We start from the raw sequence: 26467 nt of genomic DNA, 5'->3' as shown, positions 1-26467 counted from the left end.
CGGGTTGCAAACACTGCGGGTTGCGAACATGCTTCCTGCATGGATCACGTTCGCGACCCGAGTGTCCACTGGACTGTACTCAGCTCCTGATCTGTAAAGTCCAAAACTGAAAGCCTCCACCTAAAAGTTGGCCTTGGAGGAGCTGTCCAGAGGCACCTGCCTGAGAGCAGATTACAGAAGCAGCACTTCTTGGTCTTATCCATATGAGTGTGGATGAGAGCTTTCAGGTTTCACAGAACTCTTCACCGGGAAGGATGCCCCCTCCCCCCATGTGAAGAAGACTCCGGTGTGGCTCAAAAGTTTGCATATTCCTCCACAGTTGAATTAGAAAAAGCCCACTTTTTAATTCATAAGAGAACGCTGCTGGATCGGACTGCGGACCCACCCCTTTTGGAATTCTGTTTCCAAGGAGGGGCAAGCCAATGTTTCCAAAGAACCCACACGTGGGGAAGGGAAGATCTGCGCTTTCTTTGACTCAGCCGCTGCCATTCAGATTTACACTGCGCCTGAACCTAGCGGTTCCAAAGAGCTGTCATGACTCAATGGGAAACCCACCGACTACTTTTTGTGCGAGAGAGTGTTACAGAACAAGAACCACTCCGCCGCGGAACGAACCCCCTTCGCAAGGGGGCGGCCTCTCCATCCATCTCAAGCAGAGCTTGAGTGCCCCGTTCCCCGCCAGAGTGCCAGGGCTTCTTCAGCTGCGACCCCTGAGTCGCAGAGGGTCGGTCTGGATGACCTTTGGGGGACCTAGCCCCAGTCGAAGATCCAGCCACCAGCGCGCATTCAGCAGCAGCATGTGCGTCGCCAGCCGTTGCTGGCTGGAAGATCTTCTCCCTCTCCCCAAGCCCCCACCCTCACCCCCACCCACCCCAGCACCCCCCGCCTCCCGGCCGTAGCTGGCAACGAGCTCGCGCAATTAGCCCAATCAGCTTGGAGATCCTAGATGTCAGTAGTGAGTAGGAAGCGAGCGCGCGAGGACGCAGCGCCAGCGCCAGAGCCTCAGTGGCGAAGAGGCGGCAGCGGCCGCGGCAGAAGCAGCGAGACCCGCCGCAGCGCCCGGCGCCTCCTCGCCAACAGACAGCGGCTGCAGCGCCTCCCGCAGCTCCGGCAAACTTTCCGCCCAGCTGGCCGGCGGAGAGGCGCGCAAGCCAAGCACCCACCAACAGCAGAAACCCCTTGGACCTTTCCTGCAGCCTCTGCCGCCGCTCGCCCGCCCGCCCGCCTGGACCGGCACCTCCCCCCCCCCCCGTTGCCTCTTCCTGACCCCCAGCACCACCCAAAAAAACACCCCCAGGGCGGTTGCAGAAAAGCCATGAGCCCGGAGGGGGGCGGCGGCGAAGCAGCAGCAGCAGCAGCCAGCCCGAGACTCCGCCGGGAGCTCCCTTTGCAAGGGAAGCCGCAGCCGCAGCCTCCGCGCGCCCTTTGATGCGCTTTGCCAAAGGGGCGAGTGGCCGGTTCGTTGCTAAGCAGGGATTTTTCCCTTGAAAGAGAAATCTCTATTTATTTTTTGCCAGCGTGGGGTTTTTTTTCCCTTTTCTTGTGCAAAGGAAAACCTGCAGCCCGCCGGGTCTCGTGCATGCAGGGTGGAGCTCTGAGCGCCGGGCTGCAGCCGAGGATCCGCCGCCTCCCGGGCGAGGAGGGAAGCAGGCGAGCCGAGCGGAGCGGGAGCTTTCCGGAGGAGGCAGCGGCGGCGGCGGTGGCAGAGGCAGTCGCCGCAGTGGGCGCTCCTCTCTCGGGCGGGCACGGAGGAGGAGGCGGAGGCGGAGAAGCCGAGCCAGGCGCTGCGGAGATGCCAGAGTGAGACGGGCACCCGGGGGCGCCGCGGGATCCAGCCCCGTGCCCGGCTGGGAGCGAGCCGCCGGGTCTTGCGGGCAGGCGGGGAGGGGGGCACGGAAGAAGAAGGAAAAGAAGAAGAAGCTTGGTTCCTCCACCTTCTTTTTTGCTTTTAAAAAACACACATATATTTGGAGGAGGGTGTTTGTTGCAAGCCCAGTAGCCGATTCCTCTCCACCTGCTGGCTGATTCCTGGAGGAGGTGTTGCAAATACCTTGGACAGGGAGCTGGAGAGGAAAAGCGCCCGCTGGACCAGTGCAGAGGTAAAGGCATACAGTATTATTATTTTTTTAATCTGCTTTTTTTTAAGGCTCCTTTTTTGGGCAAATAAATGCATGGATTCAATGCATGCAAGGGATGGAGAGAAAGGAAGCCAGACACACACTCACAATGTATGTGAGATATATATATATTACACACACATACACACACATACATACACACACACCGAGACACCATCTGCAGTGTCAATGCGGCGCCTGTGCTGAGCAAACGTGTGTGGGGAGGAGAGAAGCAAGGAGGACGGCGGGGAGGTGGGGGGGGGGGGAAATCATCACCAGCCTTTCCAGGTACGGAACTCCCCATCTCCCATCCCGCCCCCCGCCCCCGAAATCGCCCCCTTTCCTTCGCGCCAAGGCGTTTGGGTCGGCCAGAGCCCATGCACCTGCCCTGATAGGGCGATGATGGGGTGGAAGAAGGATCCTGTCTGTGGAGTGGGGCGATGGGGAGGGGAGGGGGGCGAAGAGAAGGGAAAGTCTTTTTCGCCTTCCTTACACACCCTGCCCTCGCCTCCCGCGCCTGGATGGGGGTGGCAGAGGTGCTGAACCGAACTTAAAAGGAAAGGAAGGAGGGGAGAGTCGACTGTGGAACAGCCCTCCAAAGGAAGACTGGGGTTCGCGGGTTAAAAACGTGCGAAAAACCAGCGTGGGTTATCCACGGAGCTCAGCGAGTTTGGCTTCAGAATGAATGAACTATACGAGGGTTGCCTTTATATTGGAGGGAGATGGAGAGAGAGAGAGAGAGAGAGAGAGAGAGAGAGAGAGAGAGAGAGAGAGAGAGATGCTCTTGGGTATCAGCAGCGCTCGCGCGTTAAGACGTGACACTGAGGTTGGCGTCTGGCTTGCGAGGACTTTGTGCCAGTCTCTGTGTAAGACAACTATTGAACAAGCCCCTTCCGCCGCCACCAACCACCCAAGCCCACCCCCGATCTTCTAAGCAGTCAAGTTTCGCTGAGGATGGCAGGCAGGTGTTCAAGGAAAGCAGAGCCGAGGTTGTGGGCACCTTGCGAAAAGTGTGCGTGCGTTTGCTCCAAACTGCTAGGTTTTTTCGCCCCTTCTTCTCCCACCTTTCAGTGGACACCGTCCATAGCTTTCTCGTTATGGGCCTTGGGTCATTTAGAGGTGTGAAGAGCTCTCTCCAGCCTCCCCAAACCCCTTCCCAACTTCCGACATCCATCCCTCCTCAGCTGCCTTGGCAGAGCCCGCCGGAGAACCCGGCACCAGGCGGGTTGGTGCCTTTTCGCTGGCATTGCTCAGGCCCCGTAAGAGACGACCGGACTTTGCAAATGTTACATCTTCTTTCTCCTTCCGCCCTATGCCGTCTTGTCTATTTCAGGGAATGAACTTTTCTAGGGGAGAGAGAGAGGAGAAAGGAAAGGCGCTTGTCTCCCCACCAATCTCCCATCCTCACCTTTTGGCAGCAGGTGTATGGGTTTGGTTTGCCCAGAGATATTGTTTTCCTGGGTTTCGGACCCCCCCTCAAAAGCTGATATCAGTGCGGGGGGCGTGGACGAAGCTCCACGTGTGCCAGCGGTTCGATCCTGGCGTCTCTTTTGCACCATCCCCGGCTCAACCTGTCCTGGGAATACGCAGAACTGGCTTCGGACAGGTGCGGACACCGCTGACCCGGGAATAGCCACAGGAAGGCTCCCAGGCTGGTGTTCTCAGACAGCGCCGAGCCTTTCCATCTCTTGTTCTGGAATTAAAGCGGAGGGTGGGTGCCACAGTTTAGGTTTGGCAGGCTCTGGGTTTAGGTGGCCGTGGCTGCACACACTCATGTGTTGCCCGTGCGAAGTGACTCTCACCAAAGGTCGGGCGTTTGACGTTTGTAAGCTTTCGTCGGCATTAGAAACGGGTCAGTCTCTGAGGTCCCGCGGGGTTCTTTTTCGGTTCGGGCTGCAACATCACACATGGGAGACGACCAGCTTTTAGGGGGTGGGGTTTGGAAGAGGGAAAGGGGCTAGCTGTTGGCCAATGCCCATTTACCAATCTCCTCCTGAAATCATTCCTGCCGTACCTACGGTGCTCTCTCAGTCATTGTCCTAGCAACCCTATGATGCAGGACGCTGATGTGCCCATTTTACAGATGGAGAGGTGAGATGCAGAGAAAGCAGCAGGAGGAGGTGGCAATATGGGTAGCCCGTTTTTTGAGGTTTTTTTGTTTGTTTGTTTAAAAAGCAATCCGTGTTGGGAGTAGCCGGGGACGAGAATGTCACAGTGCAATGCAGGCTGCATGTTGGAATTGTGAAGGATGGTCTGCGTAATAGAAGTTTGAGATCTGTCTGCTCTTCCTTTGACTCTCTTCCTGCGAAGTCCAAACTGATCTGGCATTCCATTGTATTACAGTTGATTCTGTGCTTGTTCATAAAGTGTGAGCAGTGCATACGGCCTTTTTTTCAGGGAAACATAATTATTAATAATAATAAGCCAGGTCCCTGCCCCAAGGAGGCTGCAATATAAAATTTTGAAAGTGAGGGAGACGGCAAAGGGAAAGTTGGAAAGGGAGATGAAGTTAACCAGATCTGGGGACACCTATTTCAGCTTTGTTTCAGTTGCAGAGGAGGATTAAAGGGTTAAGCCACAGATTTCGTGGAGGGGCAGACTTTTGAGGAGGGATTTGGAGGCAGAAAGAGAGGCTGATGTTTCTTTGGTGCCTTGCGAATCTCTCCAGGGGGGTTTCTTTACAGAATGATAAAAAAAACCCGTTGTGTTGAATGATTTGCTGAAGGCCTCTCAGTGAGCTTATGGCTTAGTACATGAAGACAAGTTGAGCTATAATGCTGTATCGCGCCGGACCATTTTCTGCCTCTCTATCCATCTCCATCCTGTATCTCCATCTTTCATCTGACTAATAATTCATCATCAGGAAGAGAAGACAGTGTGTTTACAGCTTGCATGTTTCTCTATTGTCATATTTTCTCAATATATCCTGAAAATCAAGGACTTCATTTGAGAGAGGGCTCATTCAATGCCAAAGCACAGTTTAGGAACAGGTGATTTATAGCTAGCTGAAAGCAGGTGCCACCGAGCATATGATGAGTGCTTTTCTCCTTGCCAGCGAATGGCCATAATCAACCCGGGCACATGTTGGAATGGCAGGGTTGGGGGCAAGGGTGCCAGCTTGAATAAAATATTGGGAGGGGCAGGGAAGCCCCACCCCACATAACTGATCACATGACGGGGCTCATCCATACCATTTGAATAGCAATGTCCATCAACTTTTTTTTTGGGGGGTGACCCCCTTAAATATTTTATTGGTGGGGGCAAAGGAACCTCAACCCCTAGGAGTTGGTTCCTATGGTTGGGGGAGAGTTTCAGGGTCAAAGCATGGTTGCCTGGCTACTCTATAGGAATTATTACTGTTGGGAAAACATGAAGATGATACACGGTGCCATATACTACGAGAACGACCCAGCTTGTATTTCAAATTCTCGTTGCTTTAAATGGATTTTTTAAAAAAATGTATTTAACTTTCTCATTGAAGTCAATGAGACTTAACTTTGATTGCAATGTGCTCTAGTTAATTACATGGTATAAACATTTATGTACTTTTTTTCCAGTGTGCATTTATGTTCTCACTCTAAAGGCAAAATAATAAGCTCCACCCCGCCCTGGAAAAAACCTCACAGACATAATTTACTTTGGAGATACTTTGGTGTGTTATGGTCATAGCTAAGCAAAGCCTGTTTGCATTGACCAAGGGTCCCAGTTCCACTGACATTAATCATCTAGCAACCCTGAACGCTGTGTAATGTGTCTCCCAAACTTCTCTGGATTTTGTCAGGGCCAGGTAGCCCTCTGCTGGGTTTCCGAGCACAGATCCCCCAAGATGGCACCTGGACTTGAGTTGAGAATCCAAGAGGTCTAACTCTCTCCATCAAGTGCTGAGAAGCAGCAGCACTTGGTAGACTTCCCATGCTTGTTCTATTCTTGGAGGTGCTGGACCTTTATCAGTCTGCAGCTGGCAAGCTTAGCATCCTTCCCTGGCTTGCGATTCTGCGTAGAGTTAAGCTCTATGAATCCCATACAAAACCATGGGATTTTGGTCATATGCAATTTCTATGGCTTGAAGCTAAAGGAGGCCACCCAGAGTCTGGAGGTGACAAAGGTTTGCCACCCCCTTGGTTGTGATCCTGTGCACAGTTGGGCTTCTTGAACCCTGTAGAAAGCAAAGAGATTTTAAGCAGTTTGACCATGTGCACCATTACAGCCCTTGAAAAGATATTTAGACTCTTATTAACTGCATGTGAATGGGACGCGGGTGGCGCTGTGGGTTAAACCACAGAGCCTAGGACTTGCTGATCAGAAGGTCGGCGGTTCGAATCCCCGCGATGGGGTGAGCTCCCGTTGCTCGGTCCCTGCTCCTGCCAATCTAGCAGTTCAAAAGCACAACAAAGTGCAAGTAGATAAATAGGTATCACTCTGGCGGGAAGGTAAACGGCGTTTCCGTGTGCTGCTCTGGTTTGCCAGAAGCAGCTTGGTCATGCTGGCCACGTGACCCGGAAGCTGTCTGCAGACAAACGCCGGCTCCCTCGGCCAATAAAGCGAGATGAGCGCCGCAACCCCAGAGTCGGTCACGACTGGACCTAATGGTCAGTGGTCCCTTTAACTAACTGCATGTGAATGAAAAAGGCTATTTTCATTTTGCCCCAGGTGATAACAATGAGGCCTAGTGTGGCGTTCTTCATCCGTGGGTCCCTGGATGCTGTTGTACTACAACATCCATCACCCCCAGCCAGCTTAGCTAGCAGCCAGGGATGATGGGAGTTGTAGTACAACAACCTTTGGGGATCGAACTGGGCTCGTGATTGCTGTCTTGGCGTTAGATAAGGAAGATCTGGTTTCAAATCCCTGCAGATCAATGCCTCTCAACCTAACTTTCAGACTTGGCTCCGTCACACCGGAGAGTGACCAAGCAACAGAACCCAGGAGAGACAAGCTTGTTCCTCAATGGCTCAGGTCACCAGAGGTCAAGGAGCAGGTTCAGCCTCTGTCCCCAACAGAGAGTATGCAATGCTTCAGGGTTTCCACCCCCTGTATAAGCACATTACATCTGCAAGGAAATTTGAAGTGCCACACCTATAGGGACTCTACAAGGAGGGCAAAGCCAGCTGTCAATTTCTGACACTGGCATTCCTTGCATCACCGGCCGGAATCTGATGGGGTGGGTGTGAGCTTGCACAACCGCTTTATGTTCAGTGAACAGTGGGGATGCTGTATCCCACCCTTGTAGGCTTGGCAGTCTTCAGGCCTTCCCACTATACCCCCTGCCCCCCAGCTGCCATACTGGTGTTTGTTGTCCTAGAGGTGTGCCCAGTGGTGGACCTACATTTTTTGGAACCCTGAAGCTTGATGTGTCATGGGGGCCCCTTTGCAACCAGCAATGATGTTTGGCTAACCCCTCTCAGCTTCCAAAGTGCTAAGGTGGTTACCCGTCCAAATCTGAGCCCTGTATTTTGTGTTTTGCTAGGGGTTTAGCTTGGAAGACTTCTAGGGCTGATGGTATATGTTTGCCACCCTTTTAATGGAAAAAGCGAGTCAAAGTCTTGGCACTTTGGGATGCTTTTTCTTTTGCACATTTTTGGTGTGCTCCCCATGACCCCGTGGACTGGAAGATAAGGCCCAAATATTTGAAAGCTTTGACCTGTTCGATTGGCTGATTGTCCATAATCCAACTGTTGGGCCTTGAGAAATCCATAACTTAGGTTTCCTGACAATTTACGACCAGGTGTTCTCTCTGGCAATACACTGAGAATTCTCTTATCAATCTTTTAAAGCCAATTTTTGTTTATGATAAGAGGACCACATCATCTTCTTCAATGGGGTTGTTCCACGACAGATCGCCACACTTTTAGAACGACTGTGCTACTGACTGCCAAACTTTGGGATTGTTGAAATATATACAAATATACAAATATGAAATATATAGGAGTGGTACCTATTTATCTAAGGGACGCGGGTGGCGCTGTGGGTAAAAGCCTCAGCGCCTAGGACTTGCTGATCGAAAGGTCGGCAGTTCGAATCCCCACGGCGGGGTGCGCTCCCGTTGTTCGGTCCCAGCGCCTGCCAACCTCGAAAGCACCCCCGGGTGCAAGTAGATAAATAGGGGCCACTTACCAGCGGGAAGGTAAACAGCGTTTCTGTGTGCGGCTCTGGCTCGCCAGATGCAGCTTGTCACGCTGGCCACGTGACCCGGAAGTGTCTCCGGACAGCGCTGGTCCCCGGCCACTTGAGTGAGATGGGCGCACAACCCTAGAGTCTGTCAAGACTGGCCCGTACGGGGCCACATGCTGGCCACATGACCGGAAGCTGTACGCTGGCTCCCTTGGCTAGTAAAGCGAGATGAGCGCCACAACCCCAGAGTCGGTCACGACTGGACCTAATGGTCAGGGGTCCCTTTACCTTTACCTATATATCAGAAGAGTACCCCTCTTCCCCTCCGCCTCCCACTTCAACTTATCCTTTTTCTTTGCGTTCCAGCAGTGTTGGAATTCCGGGTTGTGTTGATGTGTGTCTCAAGCTGCAACTGAAACCTGGCTGTTAACGTCCCCCACCCCCCTTCTTTCCCCTCTAGGCGTATGCCCCTAAATTATGTAGACACGGGAAAGTGATCTAAACGCGGAGAGGCACATTCTTTTGATGGAAATGTAATGCTCCAGCAACAGCAGATGAGTTCCTTCCAGATAAACACATGGAAAGCTTGCTAAAGCCTTGTAGCAGTGTTAGCTGCTATTTAGCTACATCTGAAGGCGATGTATGTTCGTGGTGCGGGAGCATGTGGAGTGCATCATGGAACCGTTGCATAGGAAGCTGGCTTATACTGAGTCAGACCATGGGCCGTCTTGCTCAAGACTGTCCACCCTGACTGGCAGCAGCTCTCCAGGGCGTCAGGCAGGAGCCGCTGCCAGCCCAACCTGGAGATACGAGGGATTGAACATGCGACCTTCTGCATGCAAGCTGGATTCTCTAGCACTGAGCTATGGCCTTTCCCTTCTTCCTGTGGGAATGCTCAGGGATGCAGGAGAGGATATATTGTCTGATTATAGCCTTTCCAACTTGTGTTAACAAGTTCACAATTTAGCAGAGTAACATTCCCCTTCTTAAACTTGCAGCGGATGTGTTTGCTCAGGCTCGCTAAAGCCTCTATAATAACTGTTCTGGTGTTTTCCCCTTATTCCCTCATAAAAGATAAGACACGACACAGTCTTCTATAAAAGTATAAAAAGAGTTTACTCACATATCATTCTGTTCACAATAGGATCCCAGAAGGCAGACGTAGCTTAGAAAAGTAACATACACCTGGAAACTATCTCATAAGTGGACAGCCCCTTATCCTCTCTTGCCTGGAAGACAAGAGAGCATCTTTGGCTAAGCAGATGTTGCTTCTTCGATGCATGTAGTAAAAAAATAGAGAGATGGCTGCCCTGCCCCGTGCTTTTGTTGCTACCTGCACAGGTGAGGCCACGTCACTTCTAGTCACATGCAGAGGAAGTCTGTCCCAGCCCAGAAGGAAACAGGAAGTTTACCTGCTGGCTGGACAAACATTCCTCCCCATGTGTAAACATGTTCACTCTAGGAATGTTGTACTTGACTGCTCCTGTGTTTCACATCCCACACTTCCAGCCAACCCCCTGGCACAAATTCGCTGGCAAAGATCTTTCAAAAAACAGGGGGGAGTAGCTGGAGGGAAAGGGTTGTAGCAGAGGGGAGAAGGGGTTCACCACTGAAAAATGCATCCTTCCCCTAGCATTTTGCATTTTAAAAACCCACAATAACTTAGTTGTGATTCCTGCATTGCCGGGAGGTGGGCTAGATGACTGTTCTGGTCCCTTTAAATCTACAATTCCACAATTCTGTGATTCTCAGGTCTTCAGTCCTCTCTTCACTTCCATATATCTCTAGTTGTATATACTGGTGTACTCCAAAAAGGAGATCTAATCTTCCCCCTCTTCTATAAGCTTTAAAAATAATAATTTAAAAGGAGTGCTTGATGCCCTACTTTAGAACAGACTGAATAGTTTTGATCTATACATTATGTTTATATTCTGCCATTCCTTCAAGGAACTCAAGGGGGCGCACTCTGTTCTTCACCTCCCCATTTTATCCTCAGAACAACCCTGTGAGGTAGGTTAGCGCCAAGAGACTCTGCTGGGTCCAGGCCACCCGGGGAGCTTCGTGACTGAGCAGCAGTTTGCAGCTTCACCACTTTGGGGTGTGTGTGAACCAGAGCTCTGCGTGTCTGTGTCAATTTGGAACGTGTGCAGAGGAGGGCGACCAAGATGATCCAGGGTCTGGAAAGCCAGCCTGATGAGGAACGGTTGAAGGAGCTGGGTAGGCTTAGCCTGGAAAAGAGGAGACTGAGAGGAGATCTGAGAGCCATCTTCTGATATCTGAAGGGCTGTCACATGAAAGATGGAGCAAGCTTGTTTTCTCCTGCTCTGGAGGGTAGGACCCGAACCTATAGCTTCAAGTTACAAGAAAGGAGATTCTGATGGAAGAACTTTCTGACAGTGAGAGCTGTTTGACAGTGGAACAGACTCTCGTGGGAGTTTGCGGACTGTCCTTCCTTGGAAGTTTGGAAGCAGAGGTTGGGTGGCCATCTGCCATGGATGCTTTAGTTGATAATTCCTGCATTGTAGGGGGTTGGACTAGATGACCCTCGGGTCCCTTCCAGCTCTATGAGTCTTTGATTTTATGATTCTGTGGTTACATCTCAGCCTGCATCAGCCAAAATCTCCCGCTGCCTCCACTCACTCGCATATGCGGTCCGTGGCGCACGACTTCCGAAACACGCTGCATTTTTGTCCCTCACCTCTCCTGCTAAGTTGAGGATCTTGAGGAAGAGAATGACATATTTTACAGGTAGCTGAGCAGGGGAGAAACCCCAGTCGTCGAAATCCTTTGAAATCTGTGTGGCAAGGGAACAGCTGTCGCTGTTCTCTTTGCCTGTCATGCTAAAGGAGGAGAGGGAAAGATTGTTTGCAGGAGAATCAACCGTCTCCAAAGGAAGGATTTATTTCACTTGGGCCCTGGCTTTCGGCAAATATTTTTTGAAAGCATAAAAGCAAGCTTCCGGGGGCTTCCTTTATCGGCTGTCCTTATTTCACGTGAAAGGCAATCAGAGCTGTAATCGAAAGACCAGTGGAGAAATGGACTGGCTCGTCTGTTCTCCTGGTATAATTACAGTGTGTGCGCCTCTTCGTATGAGATTAGTTCCTTCTCTTTCCTCAAACGCCCCCCGCCCCCCCCCCCCGCCATGAGCCACAGACTTAAGGTTTCAGGGATCAGAGCATTACTTGGGTAATTTTAATTGTCTAGAGGGTTTTTCATCTATTCCCCACCCCCCAATCTAGAAAGCTCTTGTAAGAAGCACGGTTAATAAGGAGCTGAGCTTCAAACGGCGCAACAGATGTGCTATGTGCGAATTGGTTTTTTTATTTTTGTTTTATAAGCGCAGATTAAATGCATAAATATATAATTCCATGATTTAACTCCCCCACCCAGTTTGGGGGACTGGTTCCTTTTAAAATAAGGGGAAAGGAATCTGATTAAAGGAACACTTTCTTTCTTCCTTGGCTTTCAAAGTCACCTGAAATTTGGATGAAATGTTGGCTGAATCTATAGTGTGTTTGTGGGCCGGGAGCCAGCATTCTTAGGGTGGGTGCACTGTAAGAATTTTCGTTTCAGGACAGTATCTGCTTTTGCAGGCGCAGGTGGCGCTGTGGGTTAAACCGCAGAGCCTAGGACTTGCTGATCAGAAGGTTGGCGGTTCGAATCCCCGTGATGGGGTGAGCTCCCATTGCTCGGTTCCTGCTCCTGCCAACCTAGCAGTTCGAAAGCACATCAAAGTGCTAGTAGATAAATAAGTACCGCTCTGGCGGGAAGGTACACGGCGTTTCCGTGCGTTGCTCTGGTTCGCCAGAAGTGGCTTAGTCATGCTGGCCACATGACCCGGAAGCTGTACGCCGGCTCCCTCGGCCAATAAAGCGAGATGAGCGCTGCATCCCCAGAGTCGGCCACGACTGGACCTAATGGTCAGGGGTCCCTTTACCTTTAAATAGCCACTAGCCTGATCGCCTTTGATGAGTTGGTATCACCCTGAAGGTGACCAGGCTATGAAGCTTTGCAATTCTCATCCCTAATGCATTAGGCAACAAATGGCTAACATGTATATAAGCAGACTGTAGCTGGGTTCGTACATTGCATTAGACGGACTATTGTCTTTTAATATTTTGTTGGAAGCCGCCCAGAGTGGCTGGGGAAACCCAGCCAGATGGGCGGGGTATAAATGATAAATTATTATTAAATTATTATTGTTATGGACCACTGGGCCTGACTTGGTGGGTATAAGACAGCAGCGTCCTATGCAGGGCTGGATTTAGGTTTGATTAGGCCCTAAGCTACTGAAGGTAATAGGGCCCTTTATATGTCCAGCTGTCCTTTGCCAACAACAAATTGTCGCTGGTTTTTGTGTTGAATATATGTTATATGGTAATTTATGGACCTCATAGGTATCTAAAGCCATTTGCACATAACAAAATATGTATTTTATCAAAGTAATTATTGAAAAGTCCATGCAGAATGCAAAGTCCATGCAGAATGTAGGTGGCCTATATAGAGAAATGAGCAAACCAGTGATATTTTAGGAAGCAGGCTAGCAGGTGGGGCCCATTACTTATATCATAGGAGCCTACACAACACAAAACACTGTTGCTGTATGTAGTTTTTATTTTATTTGTTTTTTATCTTATGTTTTGGAAATGTACATCCGGTTTCCCGCCCCTTTAAATTTTTTGGGGGGCCCCAAAGAGAGTGGGGCCCTAAGCTGTAGCTTGTTTAGCTTATATGTAAATCCAGCACTGGTCCTATGTCAGCATGCAGGTTTCTCTAATCAGAAAGAGAACGGCACACAAGACAGAGAGATAAGGACATTGACTCAGAAGAAAGCCCCACCGCTTCCAACAAGATCAACACCCTAGGAAGCGCAGCACCGGACGATAGCTTCCAAGTGCTTTTTCAAGTGATGTTTTTTGGCTCGAAATGAGTCACCGGCAGAGGTTATTATTATTATTATGGGGTGGGAAGCAGAAGAGAGTCCATTCAAAATCAAAGCCACATTGTGGCTGATGTAGTTTTTATCGTGTGGTTTCCAGGTGGAGATAATTCAGAGGAAACTGATTCAAGTGCTGCCTGCGAAAATGGTCATCCCGGGTGCTGAGCAGCTATGACCAAGGCTGATCTCAAGCAGGAATGGGGCAACATGCTTTATCCCATGGCCCATCTAACCTAGTATTTGTGGGAATGTTGGGGATATGTTAGGGATGCGGGTGGCGCTGTGGTATAAACCACTGAGACTCTTGGGCTTGCCGATCAGAAGGTCGGTGGTTTGAATCCCCGTGACGGGGTGAGCTCCCATTGCTCTGTCCCAGCTCCTGCCAACCTAGCAGTCTGAAAGCACACCAGTGCAAGAAGATAAATAGGAACTGCTGCGGCAGGAAGGTAAATGGTGTTTCCGTGTGCTGCTCTGGTTCGCCAGAAGTGGCTTAGTCATGCTGGCCACATGACCCTGAACCTATACACCGGCTCCCTCGGCCAATAAAGCGAGATGAGCATCGCAACTCCAGAGTTGGCCACAACTGGACCTAACAGTCAGGGCTCCCTTTACCTATTCACAGTTCTGTTGATAAACAGAGCTACCTTTGAAAAAACCAGCAATGATCAGCAAGTAGATGTGCCTGGAATCTCTCGTTTCTGGCTTCTTTGGTTACTATTTTAGGATAATAAGCCTAGGAGAACCACCTCTGAATCTTGACTGTGTAGTAGACAAGTGCTAATTAATGTGTTGCCTCATTAATTTTTGTGTGTATGTTGACAGAGTTGGTCAGATGCTGAGTGAGGGTCACAGGAACTGTCTCTCACTCTCGCCTGGTGCTTCATTAATTGCTGGTGATAACTAGCTGCAATTTCCTCATGTCTCACACATCATTCCTTGCAGTGGTACCCAGCTGACCCTGAGGGATATATGATCAGACACACAGAAGCTTTATATCCTTCACCTTCCCTATCCGGATTTCATCCCAATGAGCTCTATCCTATCGTCTTGTCAGATGAGGTAGATGATAAGATGCATGCTGTTGCACAGGGCCTTTTTGGTGGCGGCACCAAACTCGTGGGATGCTTCCTCTGTGCGGAGCCACTGAGCTCCTCCTCTTTCAGTTTTCAGGCATCTGTTGGGGCGAGCGGGGCAAAAGCCCTTTTCATTTCAAGAAGTGTCATGAGAACATAATAATAGCCTGCTGGATCAGGCCAATGGCCCATCTGGTCCAGCATCCTGTTCTCACAGTGAACAACCAGGTGCTGGTTTTAACCTTTAAAGCCCTATACGGCTTAGGACCCTCGTACCTACGGGACTGCCTCTCCTGGTATGTCCCACAGAGGAACTTAGGGTCTTCAAACAAAAACATCTTGAAGGTCCCAGGCCACAGGGAGGTTAGTCTGGCCTCAACCAGAGCCAGTGCTTTTTCGGCCGTGGCCCCAATCTGGTGGAATGCTCTGTCACAAGAGACTAGGGCCCTGCGGGACTTGACATCTTTCCGCAGGGCCTGCAAGACAGAGCTGTTCCACCAGGCCTTTGGCCAAGGCACAGCCTGACTCCCTTCTTTGGCAATCTTCACAGAACTCTGGCCCAATGGTTGCCATCAATTTGATTTGAATTAATTTTATAATGAAATGATTTTAGAATGTTGTACTATTTTATTGTTGTTAGCAGCCCTGAGCCCGGCTTCGGCTGGGGAGGGCGGGATATAAATAAAATTTATTTATTATTCTTATTATTATCCCTTCCTGTGGTTTCCAGCAACTGGTATTTAGAAGCATTGCTTCATGCAAGAGTATAGCCATTGTGGGATACACAATCGTACCTGGGAATTCAAACAGAATCCGTTCCTGGAAGTCCGTTCGACTTCCAAAACGTTTGGAAACCAAAGCACGGCTTCTGATTGGCTGCAGGAAGCTCCAGCAGCCAATCAAAAGCAGCAGAAGCCCTGTCAGACGTTTGGGTTCTAAAGAACATTCGCAAACCGGAACACCCACTTCCGGGTTTGTGGCATTCGGGAGTCAGTACGTCTGAGTACCAAGGGATGCAAGGTACAACTATATAAAATGCAGTCAAACCAACAATTCATGTTTTGCTAGGTAGGCGCATGATAGGGGCTGAAGCTCACAGAGTTTTCCTGTAAACTTGCTAGAGAGAACTCTACGAGAGGCACTCCCATTGCTTAGTCTGAGCTTGAGTTAAGTACGTCTTTGTTATGGAATTACCATTTTAAGGCTGCCTGAACAAAGTTGCTGTTATCCGCTACTCTTCAACAAGTGTTCTCAGTGGGTAAATGTTATTTTTACCTTTTACGAGACTGCTTGTCTGATTATTGTTTAAGGGGGAAGAAAAGGGGGAAATACCAGGGAAATCCAGGCTGCCTTAAAGCATCCTGGAGTAGTTGTTGATTGTTGTTGTTTAGTCATTTAGTTGCATCCGACTCTTCGTGACCCCCTGGACCAGAGCACGCCAGGCACTCCTGTCTTCCACTGTCTCCCGCAGTTTGGTCAAACTCATGCTGGTAGCTTCGAGAACACTGTCCCATCATCTCGTCCTCTGTCGTCCCCTTCTCCTTGTGCCCTCCATCTTTCCCAACATCAGGGTCTTTTCCAGGGAGTTTTCTCTTCTCATGAGGTGGCCAAAGTATTGGAGCCTCAGCTTCAGGATCTGTTCTTCCAGTGAGCACTCAGGGCTGATTTCCTAGGCTATCTAAGCTTCCCTTTAAGCTACAATAGGGTGCATTCTGCTCAACTCACAAATGTGGGGAAGGAAGAATAATATCTAATGAATATATCTTCTCCTAGCATCTAATCGCATCCTAACACCGTTAGTAGCCACTGATAGCTTTTATCTCCATGTAAATAAGTATTTTCTTTTTCCTGTCTCCCCCCATACATCCTGGCCATGCTGATGCCCACCTCTTCATCCTTGTTGTCTCTTCACCTGTTGGCACTCATGACTCGAGTCTGCTATTAGACTGAGCGACAGCTGCCATAATGTGTTCACGCTTAACGGAAGAGTCCCACCCTGAGATGATGCAGCTGAATCGCAGCACTGCACAAACCTCCACCATTTAGCCTCCACTACTTTGGCAGCGATGCACTGTGGGTTAAACCACAGAGCCTAGGACTTGCCGATCAGAAGGTCAGCAGTTTGAATCCCCACGACGGGGTGAGCTCCCGTTGCTCGGTCCCAGCTCCTGCCAACCTAGCAGTTCGAAAGCACACCGGTGCAAGTAGATAAATAGGTACCACTCCAGCGGAAAGGTAAATGGCGTTTCCCTGCGCTGCTCTGGTTCGCCAGAAGCGGCTTAGTTATGCTGGCCACATGACCCGGAAGCTGTACGCCAGCTCCCTCGGCCAATAAAGCGAGATGAGCGCCGCAACCCCAGAGTTGGTCATGGCTGGACCTAATGGTCAGGGGTCCCTTTACCTTCTACCTTACTTCGGCAGCGATGCCTCAGTCGATACAGCATGAGACTCTTCATCTCAGGGTTGTGGGTTTGAGCCCCACTTCGGGCAAAAGATTCCTGCATTGCAGGGGGCTGGACTAGCTGATCCTTGGGGTTCCCTTCCAATTCTACAATTCAAAGATTCTGTGATTCTGCATAATTTCCTCCGGCTGCAGCGGAGACCACAAAATCCCTCTCAGCAGCGGAAGGAGAGATGCATTATCTTATCAGAAGCAGCAAGTGATTAGAGCACTGGCAGGTATCTCCCTGAACCAGCTTTGGTGATGCCTGAACATGCCCCGAGGTTCTCTCTCTGGTCCTCGCCTAAGTAATTAGCTGGAGACAGCTGCTGGCCACAGTTGGATTTGAACTCGCGACCTAGGGGAATAATTCTCCGCAGCTAGCCCGATTCAGGCCGGGCTGGTTTGCAATTTCCCTTCCAGCCGTCCTCGCCGGTGGCTTGCATGTCCTTGCGTCCTCCACCCTCCCCCCCCCCCCGCTTTGCAATGAATTAACGAGAGGCAGCTGGTGGTAGGAGCCTGCCTTGTGCTTCCAGACAGGGAGGCTGTGGGGACCTAATGTAGATCATCTGGAATCTGTTTGCATTCAGCACATTTACATGATCTATCCTTGCGTACTCCCTACCCAAACCTCCAAACCCATACACCAACGCACATACCGCCATGTAAAAGAAGTGGGGGATATAAATCTTGGCGTTAGAAAGATGAGTACTGTGCCGTTAAACAGCACGCCTTTCATGCAAATATTTGCCAAATGAATTGGCTTGTCATGCTACTCAAGAGCGAAAGATATTCTTTTGGGAAGAGAGGTGTGGAGAAGGAAAAAGATGGAAAAAGAGAGCCGGCGTGGTATAGTGGTTAGACTAGGACCTGGGAGGGGACGCGGGTGGTGCTGTGGGTTAAACCACAGAGCCTAGGGCTTGCCGATCAGAAGGTCGGTGGTTCGAATCCCCGCGATGGGGTGAGCTCCTGTTGCTTGGTCCTACCTCGAAAGCACATCAAAGTGCAAGTAGATAAATAGGTACCACTCTGGCGGGAAGGTAAACGGCGTTTCCCTGCGCTGCTCTGGTTCTCCAGAAGCGGCTTAGTCATGCTGGCCACATGACCCGGAAGCTGTACGTCGCTCCCTTGGCCAATAAAGCGAGATGAGCGCTGCAACCCCAGAGTCGGCCACAACTGGACCTAATGGTCAGGGGTCCCTTTACCTTTACGGGGGAAACTACAGTTCCCAAGATTCCTTGGAGGGGGAGAATGTGCTTTAAGTGTGCTATCAAGGTATGATGTCTAAACAGCTTAAGGTGCTGATTTAGTACCAGTTCTGCCTCTTCTTCAAAAAAGACAATTGCAATATAATATAAATATAATATAACAATATAAATAATATTCTTGTAATGTTGAACCAGGAGGGGGAAAATATGGCCCCATGCCTTCCCAAACAAAGAGTTCATATGGAATATTATGGGTTGTTCGTATGTCACGAGCTCCCCCCATAATGTGCAGGGAATTTATGGGAAACTTATGTTCGCAAAGGCGAAAGTTAGTCCAAACCAACTCGTATCTGTCCTGCCATTGGCTTCAGAAATGAATGCTTAAGGGAGCAGAGGGGTCCCCTGGAGGCTGTAAAGCAAGCAGCTTTCGAAAGAGTGCATTTATCAGGGTTAATTTGGTTTGCAGAAATGCAATAGTTAATACTGTACCATTTGTCATGCCCAGTCTAAATTTATTGGGTAGGTCACTAAAGGGATAAAAAGACCATTAGGCATTAGAAACCTGTGTTTCAGCTTTGTACTAAATAATTGAAACCATGTGGCTGGATCCCCAGAATCGCACGGTGGTCCCAATAAACCCCCTTGCTGACGTACTCAGTTTGCCCCACTAATTGAAATGAATGGCTGGATTGCCCATCGTTTTCTGGGTAATAGAACAGGCCTACCAGAAAGACTACCTGTGCCTGCCTATACAGCAGGGATGGAGAACAGGTGGGCCTCCAGACTTTGCCACAGCCAGCATAACCGTCATGGATTGGCTGGATGCAGAGAAGGGTGGGAGGCACTAGCTGGGAAACCCCCCAAGGGAACCCCCAGGGGAAGAAGGCTCAGAGCCAGGGGATTGGTGGTGGGACGATGATGCGTGGTCAGAAGGAGAAGAGGGAGCAGACAGGGAGGAGGAGTTGCTGGAAGCTGAAGAGGCAACAGGGTTCTGTGAGCAAGAAGAGGTTGTAGCAGAGAGCAGTTCAGAACAAGAGGCAGAAGCAGAGGTTGGAGAGGAAGGGGACCAAGAGGGAAGAGCAAAGACAGACAAGGCAAAGAAGTCTCAGATTGCTTTGGAAGCACCCTGGAGAGGAGGAGCCTTAGAGAGCGGTCGGAAGGCAGGGACCTTCAGTCCTAGCTACTGCCTCATTGGGGTAGGACCTACTGGGCAGAGTTGCTGGGCTCTCTAGGCCAGAGCTGTTTTGTTTATTTGAATGAATAAATAATTTGTTATTTATACCCCACCCATCTGGATGGGTTTCCCCACCCACTCTGAGCAGCTTCCAAAAAAGATTAAAAATACATTAAAACATCAGTCATTAAAAACTTGGCTTCAGGTGTCATCTAAATGTCAGATAGTTGTTTATTTCTTTGACATCTGGTGGGAGGGCATTCCACAGGGCGGACGCCACTACCAAGAAGGCCCTCTGTCTGGTTCCCTGTAACTTCGCTTCTTGCAGTGAGGGAACCGCCAGAAGGCCCTCAGTGCTGGACCTCAGTGTATGGGTAGAACGATGGGGGTGGAGATGCTCCTTCAGGTATACTGGGCTGAGGCCGTTTAGGGCTTTAGAGGTCAGCACCAACACTTTGAATTGTGCCCAGAGATGTACTGGGAGCCAATGTAGGTCTTTCAGGACCGGTGTTATATGGTCTCGGCAGCTGCTCCCAGTCACCAGTCTAGCTGCCGCACTGTTAAATTACTTGTAGTTCCCTGGTCACCTTCAAAGGTAGCCCCACGTAGAGCTTAACTTCATTGACACCTTGTGAGCTATTGCTGACCTGCTCCTGACTCCCAGTGGGGAGGATGGGATACGTAGTCCAGCAGCATTTGGAGAGCCACTGGTTCCCCATCACTGCTGAGCTCTGAAGATCTCCAGCAGAGGCCTTTCTTCATGTGCCACTGAAATGAGGCAAGTGGCTACAGGGTAAAAGGCCGACTTGGTGTTTACACCCCGACTTTGGAAAGCTCTCTCCAGGGAGGCTGCAATGGTGCTTACCTTGATGCCATTTCAGCATCGGGCAAAGGTCTTCCTCAGCACCCAAAACCACATGAGGGTGCTGTTAGAATCATGGAATCATAGAATTGTAGGGTTGGAAGGAACCCCGAGGCTCATCTAGTCTAACCCCCTGCAATGCAGGAATTTCAGCTAAAGAATCCACGGCATCCAATCTCTGTTTAAAAACGTCCCATGAAGGACAGTCAACCGCCTTCTGAGGGAGTCTGTTCCACTGCCAAACAGCTCTTACCCACCAGAATGTTCTTCCTGGTGTTTAGAAGAAGAAGAGGAAGAGTTTGGATTTGATACCCCGCTTTATCACTACCCGAAGGAGTCTCAAAGCGGCTAACAATCTCCTTTCCCTTCCTCCCCCACAACAAACACTCTGTGAGGTGAGTGGGGCTGAGAGACTTCAAAGAAGTGTGACTGGCCCAAGGTCACCCAGCAGCTGCATGTGGAGGAGCGGGGAAGCAAACCCGGTTCCCCAGATTACGAGTCCATCGCTCTTAACCACTACACCACACTGGCTCTCCAGTTTAGCTGCAATCTCTTTTCTTGTCATTTGAATCTATTGGTTCAGGACCCAGGGGTCAGCAAACTTTTTCAGCAGGGGGCCAGTCCACTGTCCCTCAAACCTTGTGGGGGGCTGGACTAAATTTTGGAGGGTGGGAAAATAACGAATTCCTATGTCCCACAAATAACCCAGAGATGCATTTTAAATAAAAGGGCACATTCTACTCATGTAAAAACACGCTGATTCCCGGATCATCCGCAGGCTGGATTTATAAGGCAATTGGGCCGGATCTGGCCCCTGGGCCTTAGTTTGACTACCCATGATTCATCTCCTGCCACCTAGAGCAGCAGGAAAAAGCCAAACTTTCTCCATCTACCATGTGACAGCCCTTTGGGTATTAGAAGATGTTACTGGCGTTCTTACCTAACCACAACAACAAGTGCTGAAAGGCACACAAATGTAACAATATATTGATAATGAGAAGAAGTCTTCAGTAAAGTAGACCCAATATCATTACAACTGCAATCAGCAAGGTTTGCAAAGAACCCCACAGCTCAAAAATAATAATCAGAAGGCTCTAAGCAGCTGACAACAGCCGACCCCTTCTTAAATCCTCTGTATATTGCTCTTATACTTCTCTCCCTTTGGGAACAATAAGAGGGGTTGATTTTCACCAGCTTCCCAGCTAGCATAAATCTCTTCTCCTCCCTGATCCTGGCCTTCACTGCCAGATGAAGAACTCGAACTCCCATCTCCGTCTCTGCTCGAGACTTTAATGCTTAAATCAGTGTGATACATAAGCAAGGCACACTTACAAGGTACGGAACATGTCGAAGAGGATTAGATACAAAGCTAGGCGCAAGCTAAGATGTTGATCCAATGAGCAACACACCCAGCGGAGCAGCTGGAGGAGGAGAGGACAGAGGGTGAAGAAAGAGCTGTGAGTGGAGAGAGGCCCACTTCCCTTCCTTTGGATCCCCTGGAAAACTCAGCAAACCTGCTGTACCTGGAACTGGGTGAGCAGAGGCAGCAGCTGAATGGAACACAGCTGTGGGGAGCCTGAGGCAGTACCATCCATCTTGAGCCAGCCCATAAAAAGCAAGTCTAGAGTGAGAGATTAGAGTGATGTACGCTGTTTCCAGGATCTCTTCTCACTGTGAAACTTTGGTGGGTGAGCTGAGAGTTTGATGGACCCTGGGGGAGAACCCAGAGGCAGAGAGGGAGAGTGTGTCAGAAGGAAAACTAACTGATATTTATATATATTAGTAATTTTGTATTAATGTTACATTTTTATCTGTAACTGAAGTTTTAAAAAACATTTTGCTTGTACATTGCTAAGATATGCACAGTGGTACAGTGGTACCTCTGGATGCAAATGGGATCCATTCCGGAGCCCCGTTTGCATCCTGAGTAGAACGTAACACTCGACTGCATGTCTGTGCGTGCGCGGGTCGCATTTCGCTGCTTCCGTACACGCGCGCGACGTCATTTTGAGCGCCTGCGCATGCGCAAGCGGCGAAACCCGGAAGTAATGTGAAAACGTAACCTGAAAACGCTCAACCTGAAGCATATTTAACCTGAAGTATGACTGTACCTTTGTTCTTGAACGTAATCTGTTCTGGGAGATTGTTTGACTTCCAAAACATTCAAAAACCGAGGCGCAGAGGGCTGGCTGCAAGTTCAATTGAAAAAGCTGAAGAACACACAGCACAAGCCATTCGACTTCCGAGGCGCATTCGAAAACTGAAGCAATTACTTCTTCAGGCTTTTCTTACATCATTACATTCTTCTAGAAGTTCACTAGTACTACTAGCGCTATAGAACATCTCTATCGTTTTCTTAGAATGGCAATGGCGCCCACCTAAGAGGTGCTGGAACTGAGTTTCAGCGGATTCCAGCTGGGGGAAAAAGCCCTGAGCACTACTATGAACCCAAGGGCTCATCCAGAATTGCACTTTTCTGGTACCTAGAAAGCAGTTTTCTGCTTGTCTCTGTGCTTTCTAGGCATGGGTCTGAGCAATGTGGCCCTTGCCCCACTGCTTTCCCCCAAAAAACCAATAAATTAGCGATAAATTGGAGCAAACGTCAATCTAGAGAAAACCCAATTGTTGTTTGCTCCATTGCACTACGTCCTCCTATTTCCACCTTAGCTAAGAATCCCGCTTAGCTCCCTCCAAAGGGAATCGGTTCTAATAACCTACGTTTCCAGACATCGTTCTCCCCACAATGCTTGAGTGTGAAGAAGAAAAGAGTTGATGTTTTCTATCAGCCTTTCAAACTGTTTGACGGTTGGATTTGGGATGATTGTGTCCCGAGGAGTGAATCCGTAGTAAATCAAGCCCTCGGTGCCTCTCCCGACAAACCTGCAGTTTTAAATGATAGATTTCTCTGCGAGATGCGAAGTCATCGTAAATCAAACAGGATTGCGTCAGGCTGCTCTGCGGTGAGGAAGAGCCCAGCCGCCTTGGGTCAGAACACCCACAAATAAACTTGGATATTATACCAGAGTTGGAGAGCTGCCATTTCATTCTTTTTATAAGCTATAAGCTATTTTTGGATTTGCCAGTGCTTCCTCCCCCCCCCTTCATTTTCTTTACCCCAAACATGAAGAGGAGGAGTGGTTCCGTGGGTTACAAAACACAACCACTACAGGATTGGTCTGGTTTTACTTTATGAGTCAATATTTGCTAGCAAACGGGTTTCCGACGAAAAGGACTTGGCCCTAAGGAAAATTTATGTGGGAGACCAAAGAGAGGGAAGAAGCTATTGTTGGAAAACAGAGTGCTTTGGTTTTACTCTACAGTGGTACCTCAGGTTACATACGCTTCAGGTTACATACACTTCAGGTTACAGACTCTGCTAACCCAGAAATAGTGCTTCAGGTTAAGAACTTTGCTTCAGGATGAGAACAGAAATCGTGCTCTGGCGGCACGGCAGCAGCGGGAGGCCCCATTAGCTAAAGTGGTGCTTCAGGTTAAGAACAGTTTCAGGTTAAGTACGGACCTCCGGAACGAATTAAGTACTTAACCTGAGGTACCACTGTACTAGAGTTAGTAGCAATACATACTTCCCACTTAGGGTGGGAAACCTTTTACTGTCGAGGGTTGCGTTCCCACAAAAGTAATCTGTTGGGAGCCATATTGCTGTGGTGGCAGCGGCAGACTTTGGGCTATCAAATTTCAGCGGTGCCGTGTGTGATGCTAAAATTTGGCGCCCCTGTCTCTTCTGCTCCGTTCTACAGCATTGGTTGTGTGCGAATTCCTCCCTCCAGCGTGGTGTAGTGGTTAAGAGCGGTGGAATCATTATCTGGTGAACCGGTTTCGCTTCCCTGCTCCTCCACATGCAGCTGCTGGGTGACCTTGGGCCAGTCACACTTCTCTGAAGTCTCTCCGCCCCACTCACCTCACAGAGTGTTTGTTGTGGGGGAGGAAGGGAAAGGAGAATGTTAGCTGCTTTGAGACTCCTTCAGGTAGTGATAAAGCAGGCTATCAAATCCAAACTCCTCCTCCTCCTCCTCCTCCTCCTCTTCTTCCTCTTCTTCCTCTTCCTCTTCTTCCTCTTCTTCCTCTTCCTCTTCTTCCTCTTCCTCTTCTTCCTCTTCTTCCTCTTCCTCTTCTTCCTCTTCTTCCTCTTCTTCCTCTTCTTCCTCTTCCTCTTCTTCCTCTTCTTCCTCTTCCTCTTCTTCCTCCTCTTCCTCTTCCTCTTCTTCCTCTTCCTCTTCCTCTTCCTCTTCCTCTTCTTCTTCCTCTTCCTCTTCTTCCTCTTCCTCTTCTTCCTCTTCTTCCTCTTCCTCTTCTTCTTCCTCTTCTTCTTCCTCTTCCTCCTCTTCTTCCTCTTCTTCCTCTTCCTCTTCTTCCTCTTCTTCCTCTTCTTCCTCTTCCTCTTCTTCCTCTTCTTCCTCCTCTTCTTCCTCTTCTTCCTCTTCTTCCTCTTCTTCCTCTTCCTCTTCTTCTTCTTCCTCTTCCTCTTCTTCCTCTTCTTCCTCTTCCTCTTCTTCCTCTTCCTCTTCTTCTTCTTCCTCTTCCTCTTCCTCTTCTTCCTCTTCTTCTTCTTCTTCTTCTTTCTTCCTCTTCCCCTTCTTCTTCTTCTTCTTCTTCTTCTTCTTCTTCTTCCATCAATTCTGTTTTGGTTCGCTTTGCTCCTTCCAAAGCAGCTGGCATACGCTGTCAGTTTGGAAGGTGTTGCTCTCCTTATTATAAGAAGTCCAATCACAGTCTGCTTAGTCATCCATTGCAAATGCTCATCTTTGTAGGACCTGCCGTTATCGTCAGGTCAGTGGCCTGTCTTACCTTGTTTGTTCAGCTTCTGGTTATTAACGGGTATGTTTGCACAAGCCTTTTGTTCATTATTGTCGGTGGTATGAAGCAAGGGGGGCAGCACAAGTCAAACTATGGCTATTAACAACAACCACAACAATATCATCCTGCCTTTTCACCAGACCAGGACTCAAGGCGGCTTACACTAAAGCAACACAGAGCTAATAACATATCGAGCATAATCCTTAGAAAGGAACCAATACAAAAACAAATCAATCAAAATTCAGGAAATAAAAATAGCACAGCACTATTAAAAAACCAGGCCCTATATACCAAACGGAGCATCTCCATCCCCATTGTTTAGCCCGAACACTGAGGTCCAGCTTCAAGGGCCTTCCAGTGGTTCCCTTGTTGGAGATGAGTAGGTAAAGGTAAAGGACCCCTGGGTGGTTAAGTCCAGTCAAAGGCTACTATGGGGTTGTGGCACTCATCTTGCTTTCGGGCCAAGGGAGCCGATGTTTGTCTACAGACAGCTTTCCGGGTCATGTGGCCAGCAGGACTAAACCGCTTCTGGCACAATGGACACCGTGATGGAAACCAGAGCGCATGGAAATGCTGTTTACTTTCCCACCGCAGTGGTACCTATTTATCTACTTGCACTGGCATGCTTTTGAACTGCTAGATTGGGACAGAGCAACGGGAGCTCACCCTGTCATGGGTATTGAAACCACCAACCTTCTGATCGGCAAGCCCAAGAGGCTCAGTTGTTTAGACCACAGCCCTACCCGCATCCCTTGTTGAAGATAGGAACCAGTGGTGTCAGAAGTGGGATGGGTACTAAGAACTTCCCCTTCTCCAACATCCCTCACTGTGAGAAGTAAAATTACAGGGAACCAGGCAGAGGGCCTTCTTGGTAGTGGTGCCCACCCTGTGGAATGCCCTCCCATCAGATGTCAAGGAAATAAATAATAACAATAATAACAATAATAATTTACTATTTGTACCCCGCCCATCTGGCTGGGTTTCCCCAGCCACTGTGGGCAGCTTCCAACAAAGATTAAAAATACATTAAAATGTCACACATTAAAAACTTCCCTAAAAGAACTATACAACTTTTAGAAGACACATGAAGGCAGCCCTATATAGGGAAATTGTTAATGTTTGATGTTTTATTATGCTTTTATATGTGTTGGAAGCCATCCAGAGTGGCTGGGGAAATCCAGTCAGTGGGCAGCATATAAATAATTTGTTGTTGTTGTTATATAGCTCAGAAGCATGAGACTTCTTCTTCTTCTTAATCTCAGGGTTGTGAGTTTGATCCCCATGCTGGGCAAAAGATTCCTGTGTTGCAGGAAGATGGACTCGATGAGTCTTGTGGTCCCTTCTGACTCTCCAGTGCTAGGATTCTAGATCTTTAACAACAAAGGAGTGCTCCAAACTTGCAGGTGTTGATTTGGGGAGAGAATTGAGGGGGGTCAGGCCCAGTCTAGGACAGTGCTGTGGGATCCCTTGCATTCCTGGTGAGCAGAGACTGGAGGATGGAAGAGACACCCATTTTAATACTTCACAAAGAGTGTCAGAAGTCTGCCTAAAGCAAGCCTTGTCAGCCACTTGTCGAGGAATGTCACAGTGCTTTGTACCGGGAGTTTATTACAGTGGGGTGATGTCATAATATTTTAATAACATCTCGTCAACATGGAAGCAATAAAGAGAAGCTCGGAGTGGCATTGATCGGAAAATGGCAGGAGTCTGGGAAGCGAATGTCATGCA

General features: G+C 49.2%; 1 protein-coding gene across 1 annotated transcript in view; it reads left to right on the top strand.

Annotated features, from left to right (window-relative positions):
* Window positions 1-983: 983 nt before the first annotated feature.
* The window catches only part of PLXNA4 (plexin A4), a 598107-nt gene continuing 572623 nt past the window's right edge, over window positions 984-26467 (top strand). Inside the window, exon 1 of the mRNA XM_077935356.1 lies at window positions 984-2099. The gene's annotated coding sequence lies outside the window, so the exon portion shown is untranslated. The remainder of the gene's footprint in view (window positions 2100-26467) is intronic.

The sequence above is a fragment of the Podarcis muralis genome, chromosome 10 (genome assembly GCF_964188315.1).
Source record: "Podarcis muralis chromosome 10, rPodMur119.hap1.1, whole genome shotgun sequence".
NCBI classification, from domain to species: Eukaryota; Metazoa; Chordata; class Lepidosauria; order Squamata; family Lacertidae; genus Podarcis; species Podarcis muralis.
Note: the sequence above shows the minus strand (reverse complement) of the source record. Positions and strands in the feature narration are given on the sequence as shown.